Here is a 17,494-nt window from a genome sequence, read left to right as displayed (position 1 = left end):
GGGCCTGTAGACATGCACTCCCTGGTCTCTCACTTCCTCAACCCTCTCAATATCTTCCTGTTTATTGAGTATTCTCTTGCTTTGTTTGCCCTCTCCAAATGTGTCACCTCATTCTTTTCCGGATTGAACTGTATTTGCCACTTCTCTGCCCAATCAACCGAACCATTGTTATCATTCTGGAGTCGACAGCTATCCTCTTCACTATCAACTGCGTGACTAATTTTTGTGTCATCTGCAAATTTCCCAATCGTGCCAGCCACATTTAAGTCTTAATCATTAATATATGCAACAGACAGCAATCGTGCCAACACTGAGCCCTGTGGAACACCACTGGAAACCATTTTCCTTTTGCAAAAACATCCATCGACCATTACTCTTTATTTCCTGTCATTGAGCCAATTTTGGATCCAACCTGTCCCTGTATCCCACGGGATCTCACTTTTCTGATCAGTCAGTTATGTTGAATTTTGCCAAATGCCTCACTGAAATTCATGTAGACAACATCCACAGCACTACCCTCATCAATCCTCCTTTTTATTTCCTCAAAAGATTCTATTAAATTAGTAACACACAATCTGTCCCAGGGTGGCATGGTGGGACAGTGGGTAGCACTGCTGCTTCACAGGGCCAGGGACCCGGGTTCAATTCCGGCCTCGGGTCACCGTCTGTGTGGAGTCTGCACATTCTCCCAGTGTCTGCGTGGGTTTCCTCCGAGTGCTCCGGTTTCCTCCCAGAGTCCAAAGATGTACAGGTTAGGGGGTTGGTCATGATAATAAAATTCCCCTTGGTGCCCAGAAATTTACAGGTTAGGTGCGGTTTCGGGAATGGGGCAAGGGAGTGGTCCTGGGTGGGGTGCTCTTTCGGAGGGTCGGTCCAGACTTGATGGGCCAAATGGCCTCCTGCACTGCAAGAATTCTATTCTGCATGACCACGCTGACTAACCCTGATCAACTTGTGCCTTTCTAAGTATCAGTTTATCCTGTCTCTCGGACATTTTTCCACCACTTTTCCCACCACTGAAGTCAGATGACCTGCCTACAATCTTCTGGCCTATCCCTCGCACCCTTTTTAAATAATGGCACAACATCATTCGCAGACCTCCAATCCTCTGGTGCTTTTCCTGCATCTAGTGAGGATTGGAAAATGAGCCTCAGAGATTCCAGTATTTCCTCTCTGGCTTCTTTCAACAGGCTGGGATACAATCCATCTGGCCCTGGTGACTTATCCACCTTCAAGGCATCCAGCCCCTCCAGGACTTGCTCTATCACTATGCTCATTGTATCTAATATTTTACACTTCTCTTTAACTAGAAAATCTGCATTATTCTTCTCCTTAGTGAAGACAGAGTCAAAGTTCTCATTGAGAACCCTGTCCATATCTTCTGAATCAATCCACAAGTTACCATGTACACCTCTGATAGGTCCGACATGGTCCTTAGTTATTATCTTGCTCGTAAAGTATTGGTAAAACACCGTAAAATTTTCTTTGATTTAACCTGCCATGCTGGGTAAGAAGGTTCTCTTGAAGGCAGTTCAACAATTCTATGCCCTCTGCACTGTTCATATCCCAATAGATAATTGGATAGTTGAAGTCGGTTACTCAGAAATCTGTCTACGTATTTGCCCTTCTAACCCCCCTCCACTATCTGGGGGTGTATAGTACACCCCTGGCAATGTGGTTGCCCCTTTTATATTTCTGAGCTCAACCCGGCACAACCCATATGGCCTCGTTTGATGTTTCATTTGGTATATCATACTCCTCACCAATGTAATTCATTCTTTAACCAATAAGGCTGCGCACCCACAAATTTAAATTCCACCAGTTGCCATGGTGGATTTCAAACCTGTGTCCCCCATTGTTAATTAGCCTGGGCCTCTAGATTATTAGTATTAATACTGCAACAATCATCTCCCCCAAATCTCTGAATGGGACATGAACTCATGACGTTCGGACTCAAGAGTGCTTCAAGCTGAGTCACGTCTATGCCTTCAGATGGCGAAGAAGAGAATATTATTTAAAGTTTTTGTGAGATTGATCTCAAGAAGCTAAAAGATGAAAGTAGTGGGTCCGTGAATGCGATCCCAGATGAGATCACTTTGCATTGAGGTGTGAGTACTCCTAAAAAAAACTGCTGGAAAAACAATCGCAACGCAACTGAGATAAGGAGCATGATTTAACGGTCTCTTCGCGCCCGACCTGGCGCCTGGACGAGGCCGTTGAATCCCATGAGAGGCCTCTCACGAGATATGCGTCGTTCGAAACGCCTTGCGAGATTTTGCGAGGTGTCACGATCGGGATCTTGCCCTCAGCACATCTAAATGAGCTGAATAGGTCACTGGATACACTTGCCGCCTGGGACCTAACGGCTGCACCTGGGAGATCGCGCCAGGGCACCGTTTAATACTGGTTTCCACAAGTGTGGACAGGTTGGAATGACACCTCGGGGGTTGGGGGGGTGGGTCTCGCAGGCCATCAGAGATCCCTGGGTGGTGGGGGACACCCTGGCATTCCCTCTGGCACCTGGACACAGGCACCCGGCAAAGGCACCTGGGTGCCCTGGCAGTGGCAGGCTGGCATGGACACTGCCAGAGTAACAGTGCCAGAGTGCCCAGGTGCCAGGTTGGCATTGCAGCAATGGGGCCCGGGGAGCCTTACTAGGTTTTATTATAGAATTTACAGTGCAGAAGGAGGCCATTCGGCCCATCAAGTCTGCACCGGCTCTTGGAAAGAGCACCCTACCCACGGGCAACCCTATCCCCCTAACTCAGTAACCCCACCCAACACTAAGGGCAATTTTGGACACTAAGGTGTAATTTAGCATGGCCAATCCACCTAACCTGCACATCTTTGGACTGTGGGAGGAAACCGGAGCACCCGCAGGAAACCCACGCACACACGGGGAGGACGTGCAGACTCCCCACAGACAGTGACCCAAGCCGGAATCCAACCTGGGACCCTGGAGCTGTGAAGCAATTGTGCTATCCACAATGCTACCGTGCTGCTCCTGCTGATAGGGAGTGAGGCGGCGTTTCCTCAGGAATTGCGGCCTTGGCTGAGATAAACTCCCCGAGGCCACAAAAAGGCAACGTGCCGTTGTATAGCGGGGTGATCCTCAGCGTTGTAGCCACCAAGAAACGCCCGCCAAACGTGCCCAAGCCCAAACATGGATTTTTCTTTTCCCGGTTAAATCGTGCCCAAGATCATTTTATGGGAGCAGGTTCAATAGTGGTTTCAACTGCTTCAGAAATAAGCCATTCGGCCCATCTACACTGTGTCACTGTTCATGCTCCACATGAGCCGCCTCCCGCCCCACTTCATCTCATCCTATCACCATTGCCAGTTAGGAGATGGTGACGCAGTGGTAACATCGCTGGGTTACTAATCTACAGGCCCTGCCTAATGCTCGAGTATCAGGAATCCAAGTCCCACCACGAGCAACTGACGGCATTTAACTTCAATGAATGGAAGTAAAATCTGGGATGGTGACCATGGCAACGATCATCGATTGTTCTAATGTTTACCAATGTTCCTTTTGGGAAGGAAATCTGCCGTCCTTACCAGGTCTGGCCTATGTGTGGCTCCAGACCCACAGCTATGGGCGAGCAAATCACTCAGTTCAACAAAAAAACTTCCATTTACATTGTGCTTTTCATATCCTGGGTGAGTGTCTCCGTTTCCCGACGGCCATTTCGTTATCGGCGATCGGACGGAGAATCCATTTTTGCGATGGAATCCGGGGCGACGCCTGTTTTACACGGGCTCCACCCCCTCCGAAACACCATCATCGTGGCACGCACCACGCGACGTTGGGACGGCATCAGGGACGTCACCTAAAGTCCCTATCCTGATGCTCCGCCCCCGCTGGGCCGCGTTCACGCCAGCGCGGGGAACGTGAGGTCCAGGCCGTGCGGGAACCTGGCGTGGCCACTGCAAACTGTGCCCAGCGCCACCACAGTCGGGTGGGAGCCATGCTGCTGGCCGGAGGCACTTCGGCGAGGGCTGGGGGGGGACTGGTTGGGGTTGGCCAGGGGGTGGCAAGGGGCTGTCCAGGTCGGGTCCGCGCACGGCCGGCGCCACGCTGTACGGCGTGACCGCTGCAGGTCCTCGGCGTGTGCCGGCGCAGCCACGGACCCGGCATTGCTCCGGCCATTTCATTCGTGGAGGCCGGGAGTTTTACGTGGGGCGGCTGCTAGCCCCCCACCGGGAGGAGCATCGGTGAGGGGGTGGTAGGGTGGTGCCGATTTTTTTCCACGTAAAACGCCACGGTTTCTCCGCACTTTGCCTTAGAATCAGAGCATCTGGTCCCAGATTTACCAGGATGTCCTCTGCTGTTTGTGACTAGAGCGAGGGTAGGTCCGATCAAGGACAGTAGCGGGAGATTGTGTATTGAGTCTGAAGAGATAGGAGAGGTCTTGAACGAGTACTTTTCTTCTGTGTTTACAAATGAGAGGGGCGATATTGTTGGAGAGGACAGTGTGAAACAGATTGGTAAGCTCGAGGAAATACTTGTGAGGAAGGAAGATGTGTTGGGCATTTTGAAAAACCTGAGGATAGACAAGTCCCCCGGGCCTGACGGGATATATCCAAGGATTCTATGGGAAGCAAGAGATGAAATTGCAGAGCCGTTGGCAATGATCTTTTCGTCCTCACTGTCAACAGGGGTGGTACCAGGGGATTGGAGAGTGGCGAATGTCGTGCCCCTGTTCAAAAAAGGGAATAGGGATAACCCTGGGAATTACAGGCCAGTTAGTCTTACTTCGGTGGTAGGCAAAGTAATGGAAAGGGTACTGAAGGATAGGATTTCTGAGCATCTGGAAAGACACTGCTTGATTAGGGATAGTCAGCACGGATTTGTGAGGGGTAGGTCTTGCCTTACAAGTCTTATTGAATTCTTTGAGGAGGTGACCAAGCATGTGGATGAAGGTAAAGCAGTGGATGTAGTGTACATGGATTTTAGTAAGGCATTTGATAAGGTTCCCCATGGTAGGCTTCTGCAGAAAGTAAGGAGGCATGGGATAGTGGGAAATTTGGCCAGTTGGATAACGAACTGGCTAACCAATAGAAGTCAGAGAGTGGTGGTGGATGGCAAATATTCAGCCTGGATCCCAGTTACCAGTGGCAAACCGCAGGGATCAGTTCTGGGTCCTCTGCTGTTTGTGATTTTCATTAATGACTTGGATGAGGGAGTTGAAGGGTGGGTCAGTAAATTTGCAGACGATACGAGGATTGGTGGAGTTGTGGATAGTGAGGAGGGCTGTTGTCGGCTGCAAAGAGACATAGATAGGATGCAGAGCTGGGCTGAGAAGTGGCAGATGGAGTTTAACCCTGAAAAGTGTGAGGTTGTCCATTTTGGAAGGACAAATATGAATGCGGAATACAGGGTTAACGGTAGAGTTCTTGGCAATGTGGAGGAGCAGAGAGATCTTGGGGTCTATGTTAATACATCTTTGAAAGTTGCCACTCAAGTGGATAGAGCTGTGAAGAAGGCCTATGGTGTGCTAGCGTTCATTAACAGAGGGATTGAATTTAAGAGCCGTGAGGTGATGATGCAGCTGTACAAAACCTTGGTAAGGCCACATTTGGAGTTCTGGTCGCCTCATTTTAGGAAGGATGTGGAAGCTTTGGAAAAGGTGCAAAGGAGATTTACCAGGATGTTGCCTTGAATGGAGAGTAGGTCTTACGAGGAAAGGTTGAGGGTGCTAGGCCTTTTCTCATTAGAACGGAGAAGGGTGAGGGGTGACTTGATAGAGGTTTATAAGATGATCAGGGAAATAGATAGAGTAGACAGTCAGAGACTTTTTCCCCGGGTGGAACAAACCATTACAAGGGGACATAAATTTAAGGTGAATGGTGGAAGATATAGGGGGGGTGTCAGAGGTAGGTTCTTTACCCAGAGAGTAGTGGGGGCATGGAATGCACTGCCTGTGGAATTAGTTGAGTCGGAAACATTAGGGACCTTCAAGCAGCTATTGGATAGGTACATGGATTACGGTAAAATTATATAGTGTAGATTTATTGTTCTTAAGGGCAGCACGGTAGCATTGTGGATAGCACAATTGCTTCACAGCTCCAGGGTCCCAGGTTCGATTCCGGCTTGGGTCACTGTCTGTGCGGAGTCTGCACATCCTCCCCGTGTCTGCGTGGGTTTCCTCCGGGTGCTCCGGTTTCCTCCCACAGTCCAAAAATGTGCAGGTTAGGTGGATTGGCCATGATAAATTGCCCTTAGTGTCCAAAATTGCCCTTAGTGTTGGGTGGAGGTGTTGACTTTGGGTAGGGTGCTCTTTCCAGGAGCCGATGCAGACTCAATGGGCCGAATGGCCTCCTTCTGCACTGTAAATTCAATGATAATCTATGATTAATCTAGGACAAAGGTTCGGCACAACATGGTGGGCCGAAGGGCCTGTTCTGTGCTGTATTTTTCTATGTTCTAATGTTGGGCCTCACCATGACCAGTTGCTGTAATGTGCAGACAGTCACCCAAGACCGGAATCGAACCCAGATCCCTGACACTGTGAGGCAACAGTGTTCCAGCATTTACCTGCTCCAGCCCCTTCAGAATCTTAGGTGTTTCAATGAGGATGACATTCATCTGATGAAGGAGCTACGCTCCGAAAGCTGGTGATTTTAATATTGTGGGGACGTGGGTTCAAATCCCACTGTGGCAGCTGGTAGAATTCAAATTTGATTAATAAATCTGAAATGTAAAGCGAGTCTCAGTGGTGGTGACCGTGAATCTATCACTGATTGTTGTAAAAACCCATCGGGTTCACTAATGCCCCTTCGGGAAGGAAATCTGCCGTCCTTACCCGGTCTGGCCTACACGTGACTCCAGACCCACAGCAATGTGGCTGACTCTCACCTATCCTCTGAAATGGCCGAGAAAGTCATGCAGTTCAGTGCTAATTCGGGTGGGAAACAAATACTGGCCCAGCCAGTGACACCCACATTGCATAAAATAATTTTATTCTTGACACCACGGCACAGTGGTTAGCACTGCTGCGTCATGGCGCCGGGGACCTGGGTTCAATTCTGGCCTTGGGTGACTGTCAATGTGGAGTTTGCACTTTCTCCCCGTGTCTGCGTGGGTGTCCTCCGGGTGCTCCGGTTTCTTCCCACAGTCCAAAGGTGCAGGTTGTGTGGATTGGCCGTGCTAAATTGCCCCTTAGTGACCTAGGGATGTGCAGGTTAGGTTACGGAGATAGTGCGGACTGGACATGAGAAGTGTGGTCATTCGAACGGTCGGTGCGGACTCAATGGGCCGAATGGCCTCTTTCTGCACTGCAGGGATTCTATGATTTTTTAATGAATGAAACAATTCTCCCGGGGACTGCCGCAATCAAAACCTAGGAGAGCAATCATAATGTTATTTTTCATTATCTTTGAATTATTAGTCATCATAGAATTTACAGTGCAGAAGGAGGCCATTCGGCCCATCGAGTCTGCACCGGCCCTTGGAAAGAGCACCCTACCCAAGGTCAACATCTCCACCCTATCCCCATAACCCAGTAACCCCACCCAACACTAAGGGCAATTTTGGGCACTAAGGGCAATTTATCATGGCCAATCCACCTAACCTGCATCTTTGGACTGTGGGAGGAAACCGGAGCACCCGGAGGAAACCCACGCAGACACGGGGAGAAGGTGCAGACTCCGCACAGACAGTGACCCAAGCCGAAATTGAACCAGGGACCCTGGAGCTGTGAAGCAATTGTGCTATCCACAAGGCTACCGTGCTTTATGAAGGTTAGCTATTGGAGATTATGAACACAAGAAATAGGAGCAGGAGTAGACCCTTTGAGTCTGCTCCGCCATTCACTTTGATCATAGAATCCCTACAGCACAGAACAATGCCATTTGGCCCATCGTGTCTGCACCGACCCTCTGAAAGTGCAGCCTTCCTAGGCCTACTTCCCTGCCCTATCCCCGTAACCCCACCTAACCTGCACACCTTTGGACACTAAGGGGCAATTTAGAATGGCCCAGTCCACCTAACCTGCATATCTTTGGACTGTGGGGGGAACCCGGAGCACCCGGAGGAAACCCACGCAGACACGGGGAGAAAGTGCAATCTCCGCACAGTCACCCGAGGCCGGAATTGAACCCGGGTCCCTGGCACGATGAGGCAGCAGTGCTAACCACTGTGCCACCGTGCTGCCCAGGAACCAATGTAGTGAACCGTTGCTGTTCCATCTCCAATGGCAGTACATTTTGTCTTAAATGTGGAGGCCAAAACTGCACACAGTATTCCAGATGTGGCCCCACCAAAACTCACACTTCTCTATTCCAGTTCTCCAATCCCCTTCCAATAAAGGCCAACATAGCATTTGTCTCCCTAATTGCTCCCTTATGTTAACTTCTTGTGTTCCTTGTACGAGCCCAGCCAAGTCTCTTTGAACATTAAGTTGCTCACCTTTTTAAAATTATTCAGCTCATCTTCCAACCAAAGTGAATAACTTCGCTACATTGTACTCCATCTGTCATCTTGTTACCCACTCACTTACCTGTCGAAATCTCTTTGCAGCCTCTCTATGTCCCTCTGCACAGCTTACCTTTCCACCTCACTTTGCATCATCAGCAAATATAGACACATTATTCTCCAACTATTCATCTAGGTCATTAGTATTGATTGATTTGATATTATTGTCACGTATACCGAGGTACAGTGAGAAGTATTGTTTTGCATATAGTCCAGGCAGATTGTTCCATACGTGAAAAACTTAGGACATACAATAAATACACAATGTAAATACATAGACAATGGGTGAAGCATACGGAATGTCGTGCTACTCAGTAGAGAAGATGTGTGAAGAGATCAGTTCAGTCGATACGAGGTCATTCAGGAGTCTGGTAACAGCGGGGAAGAAGCTGTTTTTGAATATAGATTGTAAATAGCTGAGGCTCCAACATTGACCCGCTGTTCACTGCCTACCACCTTGAAAAATACTTCCTGTCTGTCAACATATTACCTCCAACTCCCTGCAACATATTTTGTGGCATCTTATCAAAGCCTTTTGGAAATCTAGGATCCTCTTTATCTACTTTGATAGTTACACCGGGGACATATATATGCCAAGGGGACATATTAGGATGGACCAATGGCAGGCATGTAGGGATGGTAGGTTATGGGGAGCGGAGGGGAGGGGGAAGGTGAAGAATCATTTGATTAAAAATCGAAGAATGCACCCAGCCAGAGTTGGGAACCCTACAACACATTTGGGGACCATGTTGAATTGGGTTGAGTAAATTGTCACAAGAAGGCATGGAAAATGTCAATACAGGGCAGCACGGTGGTGCAAGTGGTTATCCCTGTTGCCTCACGGCGCTGAGGTCCCAGGTTCGATCCCGCCTCTGGGTCACTGTCCGTGTGGAGTTTGCACATTCTTCCCGTGTCTGCGTGGGTTTCACCCCCACAATCCAAAAGATGTGCAGGCTAGGTGGATTGGCCACGCTAAATTGCCCTTTAATTGGAAAAAATGAATTGGATACTCTAAATTTATAAAAAAATGTCAATACAAAAGGAGATATATTATGGGGGGGGGGGGGAAGGCTGAAAGTATCCCACAAAGAGAGGGAAAGGAAGTGTTTTCTGAAAGACTAATAGTGAAGATAATACAATCAGGTTGAGTCTTGCCCGGCAAGATGTGAATTACGAATCAAACGTGATTAGCCCCCAGGTCTTGCAATTCCACTCATGGTTCTAATTGTGCAGGCAAACCTGCAAACCCATTACCTTACTTAACGATGTGAAAAGTACCGTGTCTTTTAGCAAAATGCAAAAGTATGTGTATTTGCAGAACTGCTGTTCCCATCAGCTGAAACACTTGTCATTGACGAATAGTGTTGGGGATAGACAAAAGGAAGCATTGGGCTGTGCTTTTGTTGGTTTGATGGAACCTTGTTGTTTACGTTTTGTCCAATATTTTATCAGCACTGAGTACAAAAGCAAGGAAGTCATGTTGAAACTCGATATTCATCACTGGCTGGGCCTCAGCTGGAGTATTGTGTCCGTTCTGAGCACCATAATGTAGGAAGGATGTCGAGGCCGGAGGGGAAATAAGGCCTCAGGGAGGGTGCAAGAGCAGAACCACTGCAATGGTGGTAGAAATGAGGGCCTCCAGTTGCAGGTTTGGTTGCTTTCTTCAGCACAGAGAGGGTTAAGGGTAGATGGATCGGAGGCATTAAAAATTGAGACGTATTGATTGTGTAGATAAAAAGGGATAGTTTCCCTTAGCAGTAACCAGGAGCGGAATTTCCCCATTTTCTGACTGAGTGCGGTGATGGGCAGCTCGGGCACAGCCTGTCCGGCCGGCCAGAATGGCGGGATCCTGCTCCAGCTTCTGCACCGGAGCCACATTAATTATGACTTCCCTCCGACTCTCCTGGTGGGCTGGCAGCTGATTGGTCCACCTGCCGTCTGAGGACCACTTTGTGCCCACCACTCTTTTGCAGTTGGTTTTGACACCAACATGGGGCTGGATTCTCCGACTCTGAGACTAAGTGCTGACATCGGCGTGGGCCTTTACGACCGATAAAATGGCGCAAAATGGCCACCGATCCCCCATCTGGTGGGGGGCTAGCGGGCACGCAGCGTAGAGCACCCGGTTCCAGCTGCCGATGCGCCCGGAGAATTGCCGGATCCGTGTCCATGCATGCAACACGGCGCATCGTGCAACATGGCGCCGGTCGGGGGCAGACCCGGGCTGCCAAATAACCCCCCCCCCCCCGGCCAGGCTCGCCACTCCCGGACCACCACCCACCAGCACCCCCAGCCCCTGCCAAAGCCCCCCCTGCCTGCGGGGATCGGCTCTCCCCCGAATCCTGCCCATGATTTCCCGCTGGCATGAGGCAAGGTTGAAAGGTCTGGCAGGATTCCGGTGGGCAGCACATTCATGGGATACAAGAGAATACAAATATCATTCCCGCCACCAACCAGTGGCACAAACGCCCCGACATTAACCCGCCACTGGGAGAATTGCAACGTGATTTTACGCTGGCGAGTTTCTGACTTTGCCGACTCTCTGCTCCTACCCACAACAAACCCGCTGTGGGTGGATGGGAGAAATCTGCCTCAAAGGACACACATCAACTGAATAAAGGACCTGAAGGGGATGAAGAGGATTGATTTTATTTGTGATGTAGAATGCTCTGTCTGAAAGGATGGTGGAAGAGTGGCATGGTGGCATGGTCCTCTAAACGCCAAGGATCCGAGTTCGAACCTGGCCCCACACTGTCCGTGTGGCGTGTGCAAATTCCCCCCCGTGTCTGCGTGGGTCTCACCCCCACAACCCAAGATGTGCAGGGTAGGTGGATTGGCCACGCTGAATTGCCCCTTAATTGGAAAAATAAATGAATTGGATACTTTAAAGAAAGGATGGTGGAAGCAGATTCAATAGTAACTTTCAAGCTAGAATTGGATACATAAATACAGGGCTATTGGGAGAGAGCAGGGGGGGGCGGTGTCTAATCGGATAGCTCTTTCAAAGTGATAGCAGAGGCACAATGGGCCAAATGGCCTCCTTCTGTGCTTCAAAATGCTATGCTCCATTGTACATGGATTCACAACACTGCCCCAGACCATTCGGCCCAACTGGTCCATGCTGGCGTTTATAATCCTCTCGTTCCATTTACCTCATCTCAACCTTTCACCCTATCTTCCTATTTATTTTATAGTATTAACTGCCTGTCATATGTAATTCATTTCCACCAAACCCTTTTGAGATGTTGCTCAGTATAGAAATGTAAGGCTTTCTTTACTTAAGGTATTAGTTTAAAAGGTCGAAGTTGATGTTGACAATAAGAATATATAAAATAGAAACGGGAGTAGGACATTTGGCTTTGCTAATGAATATGATCGTGACTGATTATCTAACTCAACTGCACTGCCCCAAACTATTCCTATACTGTTAGCACCTAGCCGCTCAGATCAAATTCCTCTTTTTGACATTTTATCGAAAAGGTGAATCAACAGTTTGGCCAGGTGGATTAGTATGCTCTTTCCTGGTCCTCCACATTCTCGTGTTCTTAATCTGACAGGGTTACAGCCTTTGCCGTTCCCTCTCCGTTGTTGTATCGGACAAATATAAATGGAAAAGGCCTCTGTTAAAACATTTGGAGTGTGGAATTTGATACAAGCACGTTAAGCATTTACGCAACGTCCCTGACAGTATTAGCCTGGCACAGACCCAGCCAGGGGCTGGGGTTCCTCACACATCCCCTCTAGTTTAAATCTATTAACTTTTTGCTCTAGTTTTTCAGTCAGTGTAAGAGTGTAAGAAAACACGAATATGAATAATGAATAATCGCTTATTGTCACAAGTAAGCTTCAATGAAGTTACTGTGAAAAGCCCCTAGCCGCCACATTCCCACGCCTGTTCGGGGAGGCTGGTACAGGAATTGAACCCACGCTGCTGGCCTATGTTCTGCATTACAAGTCGGCTGTTTAGCCCACTGTGCTAAACCAGCCCCATCGGGAAGGAGAACCTCGCTGTCCTTCCTCAGGAACAGTGATTTAATTGAGTGAGAAGCACCGTCTCAAAATAAGGAAACTTTAATTTTGATTGAGATGTTTTGTGTAACCATTAACACATTGTAATAAATTGGCCCTCTTTCAATAAACCAAGGTTAGCCACACAAGTTTAGGTTTTCATTCAGCGGAAAGGACAACATTTAATGCCCATTTCTATTTGATCCAAAAAGGTGGTGGTGGGTCTTCTATTTCAAGCTGATAATAATAACCTTTATTAGTGTCACAAGTAGGCTTACATTAACACTGCAATGAAGTTACTGTGAAAAGCCCCTAGTCGCCACATTCCGGCACCTGTTCGGGTGCACGGAGGGAGGATTCAGAATGTCCAATTCACCTAATAAGCACGCCTTTCAGGACTTGAGGGAGGAAACCGGAACGCCCGGAGGAAACCCACGCAGATACGGGGAGAACGTGCAGACTCCGCAGACAGTGACCCAAGCTGGGGATCGAACCTGGGACCTGGCGCTGTGAAGCAACAGTGCTAACCACCGTGCTGCACATAACTGCCGGTAACCAAGTGGCTTGCTGGGGTGTTACTGGGGTGGGTTAAGAGCGGACCATGTTGACTGTGGGTCTGTTGTTACATATAGGCCAGTCTGGATAAGGTCAGCAGATTTCCTTCCCTAAACAACATGGGGCAATAAGACAAGGTTTTTTTTTGCAACATAGCTTCATGGTCACTTTCTGGCTAATGGTTTCAGCGGCAGTTGAATGGCTAACCCTCTCACCTCGGTGTAAAGGGGTTGTGGATTCAAGTCCTACCCAAACGACTTGGCAAATAATCTTGGCTTACGATATAGTGCTGTACTGAGGGAGTGCTGCTCTATCAGAGGAGCTGTCTTTCAGGTGAGATGAGAAACTGAAGACCTGTCTCCCTTAGGTGGATGCAAAGGTTCAGTGGCACTTGAAAGGTGTAGGTGGTAAAGTGCTAATGTCACTAGACCAGAGGTCTAGGCTAATGTGCTGGGTGCTACAGGTTCAAATCCCACCCTAGCAGCTGGTGGAATTTAAATTCCATTAATAAAACAATCTGGAATTTAAAGCTGAGTAACAGAGACCCCATGGAACTACCATCGATTGTTGTAAAAACCCATCTGGGCAGAATGTGCAAACTGCACATGGACAGTGACCCGGAGCCAGGATCAAACCTGGGACCTCAGCGCCGTGTGGCAGCAGGGCTAACCCACTGTGCCATAGTGCTGCCCAAGCAATGATCTGGGGCAGTTTAGCACAGGGCTAAATCGCTGGCTTTGAAAGCAGATCAAGGCAGGCCAGCGATTCGATTCCCGTATCAGCCTCCCCGAACAGGCGCCGGAATGTGGCGACTAGGGGCTTTTCACAGTAACTTCATTTGAAGCCTACTTGTGACAAAAAGCGATTTTCATTTTCATGTATATGACTCTTAAATGTCCTCAGGGATGGACAATAAATGCAGGCCCAGCCAGCGATGCACACACCCCATGAATGAAATTTTAAAAATCATTACGGATCTCACCCATTAACTCCATTAGCACTGTTCCCATTCTATGACACGCATTCATAAACAACCCTGCAAACCACAGGAATCTGTTCACGCCTTGCACCTTTTTTGAATTCCTCTGGAACTTGGGGAGCCTATTTGGTATTCTTGCATTTGTCCTGATGCGTGCAAGACGAGAAACTTTGACAACATGTCTCGCTTTGCAGTAAAATGTAACTTTTGTCCCGGCAAGCGTCGATCAATCTAGGATTGAATTGACTTGGTCCAATTACCCTCGACAAAAATCGATTCATCTTGGTTCTGAAAGGTTCAGCGTGACCCCTCGGGAGGAGGAGAGAGTTCCCAATTCGCATTGCCCTTTTGCATGAACAAGTGCTTCTTGCCGTCACACCCGAGCCTTCATTTAAAGATTAACCTGAAGACTGGGGGGCCCCCCTCCCGGAAGACTGGGGGACCCCCCCCTCCCCCCCTCCCCTCACCCTCCTACAGTCCCCTCCCCTCACCCTCCTACAGACCACTCTCCAAACTCTGAAAACCACAGCTTGGTGACACCAACCCTTTCCCGTCAGCTCCATCGCTCCGTCATGTTGTCCGGAGACGAAATTTCACTTGTTGCCCCCGAGTTTCACAACTTTAAAGATAAGTTAACAATTTCAGACTCTGTAACTTCTTTATGGGGCGTGATTACTTTCCAAGGAAAGGGTCTGTGTGTGGGCGGGGGTTGGGGGGAGGGGGGGGTTAAATCATGAGCTGATGCTGTACCCCCTCAATATTGTGATAGTTTCCAGAGGGTTTGAACGGGGGAGGTTACAGTCAATCGTTGCACTGGCTTGAAAAGCGCAGAGAGCGAGTGAGTGTTAACCTCACTCCCCGCTCACAAAGCAGCTCACTCCTGCTGAGGAGGGGGGGGGGGGGCGGGTAGATTGGAATATTTCCCATTCCCCAAATCCGAGAGGCAGCCTCGGAAGACCCTCAGGATCAACCCCCCCCCCCCAACTCCTCAATCACACGGGACTTCGGCCCAACCGTTCCATGCCAGCCCCCTCCCTCTCTGCGTCCGAATCAAAGTGGGACCAAAGTTTTCACCACTCCACTCTGATCTTGCCCCAGTGGTGTATTAACGATGGGAGTGGGGGTAAATAATCTCCACCAGGAGGACGGAGGAGGGGAGGGGAGGGGGGGGGGGGGGATTTGGAAATGTCAATTTAATTTGAAGATTTAAATCGATAAGATTTTTGGGGAAAGTTGAGGATCCCATGGGATTTGGTTTGTTCGCCACCCCAACCCCCCCCCCCCCCCCACCCACAACCTTGTGCAGCAACCGGGCGATTGGGGAACGGTTCCCTTGTACAATATGCCAGGGAATCCGCACCGATTTTCAAAATCAGCCCCTCACCTATCGCCTTGCAATGCCACCAGTCTATTTCAACATGCAACAAGAGATCAATATCCCGATCGCTGGCAACCAACCGGGAATAGTTACCTCGCGTGTTCAAAACAAAACAGCAAGAAGAACCCTTTCTCTCTTGAGCTGGGAAAAGTTTTAACTGCACTCGAAGCAATCCTGAAAGTTTTTGTTTGGAGTCAGTGCGTGTGTGCGTCAAGAATTCGGACTCAGGGCTCCTGCCTCCCCTTATTCTTCCCGAAAGTACTTGAGGCTGCCCCCTGAGCTGTTGGAATATTTTACCCCAACCCACCAATTATGGACTTTTATTTCCATTTATTTCCCAGCAACAGAAAGGGTCTAATGTAACCCCGCGCGGGAAGGGAGATATTCTCGACCATCCCATCATTATCAGCTGGCCTGCATTGATTTCAAGTTTATTTTGGGGCAGAAAGAGGGCGATTCGGGATGTGCCCGCTCTCCCCACGGTCTCACACTGTCAGCGCAGCCTCCCCGCACAGAATTCGTCAATTACTGGGAAACTCACAAACGGTTGGGGAAATTGACAAACCAGGGGAAACGGCAGCAGAGGCGAGGAACACACGGAATTTTGCGGGAATCGAATGGGATATCTCTCTCCCCATCCTACCTTCATTCAGTTTCGGTGCTGTCCTCACCGAGCGAATCCCAGCAAATCTCGCGGAGGAAGGCGCCAATGAGTTGAGCTCAAATCCAGAAGGAGTGTGCCATCAGTTGGGGATGTGTTGCTGTGACCTGTCCTGGGGACACACCGCCTGACTCTCCTCCCCTGCCTGAGTTAATCTGAAGACCATTCTCTCTCCTCCCTCCCTCTCTCCAGTGTCAGCTCCTGGTTATATGGATTCTCCAGCCACCTTTGAAGTGGGATGATGTCAGGCGTCGTTAGCATAACAAAAGGCGCCCCTGGTTCAGAGAGAGAGAAAAAAAAAGAGTTGGAATCTTGGCCGCAAGGAGCACCATAAACCCCGAGCTCTTTATTCCCCTCCCACACCAGGAAGCCAGGTAGATACTCCAAGCTTCAAGGGAAATGCCTCTGTTGCTAATTCACTCACACCTCTTCAAAAGCAGCCCCGAGTTTCGATCGACCAATTCATTATTCTATATTTTCTTTAAATCACAACTTCTGGAAGAGATTTTTCCAGAGGCAACGCCAAGTGACACCCAACCCGGAGACTGGGCTCTCTCTCTGGGTCTGGGTCCCTTCCAGAGTGGCAGATTTTCATCGGACTTTATTCGGATTTTATTCTCGCTGGTCTCACTCTCTCTCTGCCACTCAATCTCCCTCTCCCTGCAGCCAGATTCTCTGCTCTCTCCCTCTCTCTCTGCCACTCAATCTCCCTCTCCCTGCAGCCAGATTCTCTGCTCTCTCTCTCTCTGCCACTCAATCTCCCTCTCCCTGCAGCCAGACTCTCTGCTCTCTCTCTCTCTCTCTGCCACCCAATCTCCCTCTCCCTGCAGCTCTCACTCTCTCCCTACCACTCAATCTCCCTTTCCCTGCAGCCAGACTCTCTGCTCTCTCTCTCTCTCTCTACCACTCAATCTCCCTTTCCCTGCAGCCAGACTCTCTGCTCTCTCACTCTCTCTCTACCACTCAATCTCCCTCTCCCTGCAGCCAGACTCTCTGCTCTCTCTCTGCCACTCAATCTCCCTCTCCCTGCAGCTCTCACTCTCTCTCTGCCACACAATCTCCCTCTCCCTGCAGCCAGACTCTCTGCTCTCTCTCTCTTCCACACAATCTCCCTCTCCCTGCAGCTCTCACTCTCTCTCTACCACTCAATCTCCCTCTCCCTGCAGCTCTCACTCTCTCTCTGCCACACAATCTCCCTCTCCCTGCAGCCAGACTCTCTGCTCTCTCACTCTCTCTCTTCCACACAATCTCCCTCTCCCTGCAGCTCTCACTCTCTCTCTGCCACACAATCTCCCTCTCCCTGCAGCTCTCACTCTCTCTCTGCCACACAATCTCCCTCTCCCTGCAGCTCTCACTCTCTCTCTGCCACTCAATCTCCCTCTCCCTGCAGCTCTCTCTCTCTCTCTTCCACACAATCTCCCTCTCCCTGCAGCCTGA

The 17,494-nt window shown here is 49.5% G+C and overlaps 1 protein-coding gene across 2 annotated transcripts in view; it reads right to left on the bottom strand.

Annotated features, from left to right (window-relative positions):
* Window positions 1–16,720, bottom strand: part of wnt11 (wingless-type MMTV integration site family, member 11) — a 78,324-nt gene extending 61,604 nt beyond the window's left edge. The window contains exons 1-2 of one of the 2 annotated variants that reach the window (XM_072477414.1): window positions 16,484–16,720; window positions 16,040–16,332 (exon numbers count right to left, since the gene is read on the bottom strand). The gene's annotated coding sequence lies outside the window, so the exon portion shown is untranslated. Of the gene's footprint in view, window positions 1–16,039 lie in introns of both variants that reach the window. The other variant, XM_072477413.1, reaches the window with a different exon arrangement.
* Window positions 16,721–17,494: the final 774 nt, after the last annotated feature.

The sequence above is a fragment of the Scyliorhinus torazame genome, chromosome 15, assembly GCF_047496885.1.
Source record: "Scyliorhinus torazame isolate Kashiwa2021f chromosome 15, sScyTor2.1, whole genome shotgun sequence".
In the NCBI taxonomy this organism is placed as follows: domain Eukaryota; kingdom Metazoa; phylum Chordata; class Chondrichthyes; order Carcharhiniformes; family Scyliorhinidae; genus Scyliorhinus; species Scyliorhinus torazame.
Note: the sequence above shows the minus strand (reverse complement) of the source record. Positions and strands in the feature narration are given on the sequence as shown.